A 3,632-nucleotide genomic window follows, 5' to 3' on the forward strand; every position below is an offset into this window, starting at 1 on the left:
CACCAGTGGTCACCAGGACTGCTGTTCTTCCAGTTGTATCCATGTCTGAGTTACTGGTGCACTTGAGAGCAGGCGGGGACCGCCAGGGCTTTAGTGGGGTTCTCGCCGCGGGGGGGGGGGGTTCTGTAGATATACATGCGGTTGCACCAGGTTTAGCTCTAGGATCAAACTGTTCTTCACTGTCAGGGTTGGAAGGGAATCTGCCACTAGGTGCTCAGCAGAGGTGCACATTTTGAACTAGACGAGCTGGGGAATGCCTGTGGTGCAGGCCGGGGTGGAGGGTCTCACACAGCAGGACCATGCTGAGCAGCAGTGCCCGAGCAGGCCCCACAAGCAATAACATCTTCAGTATGGGCGGATGTTGGCCTTTTCTAAACAGGTTATATTTACAATGAGTTTCTATTTTTAAAGTGCCGCTCATCTGTGGGTGCGCAGTTCTCCCTGCACACGATCCTCTTTTCCCCGCCCACGTGTGGTCCCAGCAGTGGCTGGCACTGTGCATGTCTCATGGTGTTAGTAGTGCCCAGCTCTGGGGCTCCCACTGGGGACCTGTGAGGACCTCATGCTTTCTTTCTCCCAAGGGAGGCCGTTTCTGTTTGAGATGCAGCAGAGTCTGGTGTTGGGAGTCCAGGAGAAGGGAATTGTACCGAAATAGTATTTGTAGGCCACAGAGATGAAGCCCTCTCTGAAAAGAAGTGGCCTGTGAACATGAACACATGCAGAGTGGCCCCAGGGCATGTCCCCACCCTTTGGCCTCCCTGGCAAGTGGGGGAAGACAGGCATTCTCTTTACAAAACAAAAGTATTTTTATTCATTTGTATTTATTAAATGAAAAAAAGAATCCTCTGGTGTCCCTCTTCTGTGGTGGACTTTAACTGCTGTTAAATAAAAGTGTATATGCCACCCCCACAGCGTTTTCCTCTGCTGTTCTCATAGACTCTTTGGGAGCCTGAGCCTGGGTCCCCTTCTGGAGTTGGTTGGAGGCAACTCTGTGGGTACCAGGTGCTCTCTGCAGGCTCCTGTTTCCTTCTGTCTCCCATCTCTTTCCTCCTCTTTGGTCTCTCCAGGACTGGAGGTTCTCTGCTCGGATCTGTGGCAGGATTCAGGAGCCTATGAATTGGAGGTGTGGGGTTTCATAACTGGAGCAGTCTGTGAGTGAGGGGTCCAGGTGGCCACTAGCAGATAGCCGACGGTACTGTGCTGCAGGTTCACATAGCTTATCCTTGCCGTATCATCCCAGGCTCTCCCTGTGTAGCCCTGGCTGGACATGACTAGATCTGCCTGCCTCTGCCTCCTAAACACTGGGATTAAAGGCACTCGTCACTGCGCCTGGCGTTGTAGCGTACTCTTGAAGCAGTGCTGCAGAGGTACAGTCGATGTTGAACTGCCTCAAAAATCAAGTTAGTTAACAAACCGTAGTCCTCTGGTAGAGCCTGCTAAGGGTCAGCCTCAGTTTCCCTTCACTCTCTTCCTGGGAGAATGCTGCTGTGGGTAGAGGCTTGCAGCCTTTCTACCTGGGGAGGTAGCTCCCAGCCACTGATCGGGCCTGGGTTTGACTCCACATGATGCTGCCATTCCTTTCCTGGGTCCCATAGTCCCTTCTCCCCTGCATCCCTGCACCCCCCACACCTCCCAGTGGTTTCAGTTATTCCTGCTCAGCTTCCCAGGCAGGGTCACCAACAGCAGCCATGTCTTCTTCCAGAGTGATGTCTGGAGATGTGACTTGGTGACTTGGTTCAACCTGTCACAGGCACAGCCTGATCTCGGGGCATAGCTGGGCTATTGATGCCCACATCCATGCACCAGAGCCGCCTATAAGATACAGTTGTGGAAATCTTGTCCGATGGGGTGGGGTGGGGCACATGAGTTAGCATGGCTTGGGTGAGGTAGTCTGGTGGCCTGGACTCTTTCTTAGAAGGCCAGCCCTTCATGCTGGCAGGATGGCAACCCGTCAGATAGAGTGGTGTTAGGTGTGGTTCTGGCTGAGTTTGTAGGACCAGAGGCACCTGTGAGCTGTGCCTGACCCTGGGCAGGGTTCACACTGATCAAAGATTCACATACTGTGAGCCTCCTTACAGAAGCAGGAACCTAGGAAGTGTTCACTCATCCACCCACCCAGAGCCCTTGCCCCCACTGTTGGCCTATGCTGGCTATCTGGTGTCAGGAGGGGGCAGCATATGTTAAGAGGAAGAAAACCCTGCAAGCTCACCCCGTATGAGAGAAGTTGCTTTTCAGTGACTGGCTGAGATGTCAAGTCCCATGCTGCTGGCCCAGTGTGGGATCGTTGGGGTGGCTCTGGCACTTGACCTGGCTTAGACTCCAGCTGCTGGATGGCAGCCTTTCTGAGCCTTTGTTTTCCAGTCTGGAAATGGGGGTGAAGGCTGCTCCACCCAGTACTCAGTGACCACTCAGTGCCTGGTCTGCTGGGAAGGGGCTAGCAGCTGGCTTTCTCTATTAAAGCAGCTGTTCTTGCCCTGAGTGCCCATCTCCTCTGATCAAGGACCATCTCCTGGCTCAGGACTTTCTGGGCCCATTCTGTGCCTAAGCTTTCCATTGTCTTATTCTCTGAACACCCTGGGTGGCAGTGGGCCTGTGTGTTGTCTCCAGGGGCGTAAGGGGATCTCATGGCATTCCATCCCCAGGCCACCTGAGGCTTGGCAGCAGTCAGCAGTGAAGTTCCTGTGTATCCCCCTCAGGCCTGTCCAAAAGCCCCGCAGAGGTGGGGCCAATGGAACTTCTGGAATAACCCGAACAACCCACCATGGGCACGGCCCAGCTGTGCTTGGGGGTAGGGTGGCATTCTCCGCGGCTCCAGAACTGCTCTGTTGCTGAGGGCTGGCTGGTGGAGAAAGTGTAACGGCAGCTCCTCTCGTTGCGTGTGTTGTGTGCATGTGCCTTTAGCTTTCTGGCAGAGGACCTGACACTGGAGCTGGCTTGGGTGGAGGCAGACATGCAGGGCCCTCCTTTGCTGATGAACCTTTGAAATCTGGGATCACACTCGCGAGCTGGAACCACATGAAACGACAGCAGCCCTGACAGCCCAGCCGACTCAGGCTCCTCATGGGTTCTCCCTCTTGGACTGGTTCCCAGCTAGTAGAGCAGCTGGCAGCAACAAGGCTGCTACCCGATCCCAGATGCCCCATCAGTGGGTTCTTAACCCAGCCCGGGCTCTCCTCGCTAAGCATCAATGTGGGTCCTCTGAGCACTGACTCCCCAAGTGTGGCACGTGAGCACATGAGTGAGAAAGCACTGCTATGTGAACCCGTGCTGTGGGGATGTTGGTCGAATGTCCCAGGATGAGAACCTGTTTTGGGCAGCTTGCTTTGTCTCTTGTGTCCCCATCCTCCTCATATACCTGGGCTACTCCATGGACCCTGCTGCACGTACCAATTCCACTGTGGAGGTGGAATCCGGAGGAAGCAATGGAGTCCTGTTACCCTCAGCCTGGGCCCCCAGGGCCTGGCCCACAAGAGGAAAAAGGCAGAGATGTGACTGAACAGGGCCAACAGGTGCTCTGTTAAATGTCTCCTCCTCTTACCCCTCCCCCATAGCGTATTTGGAGTCCACTGTGGGAGCCTGTAGCTCTTTCCTCCTCCAGGGGCTGCTGGGATGTGGGTGTGGCACGACCCCAA

Source organism: Arvicola amphibius, chromosome 9 (genome assembly GCF_903992535.2).
Source record: "Arvicola amphibius chromosome 9, mArvAmp1.2, whole genome shotgun sequence".
Classification (NCBI taxonomy): domain Eukaryota; kingdom Metazoa; phylum Chordata; class Mammalia; order Rodentia; family Cricetidae; genus Arvicola; species Arvicola amphibius.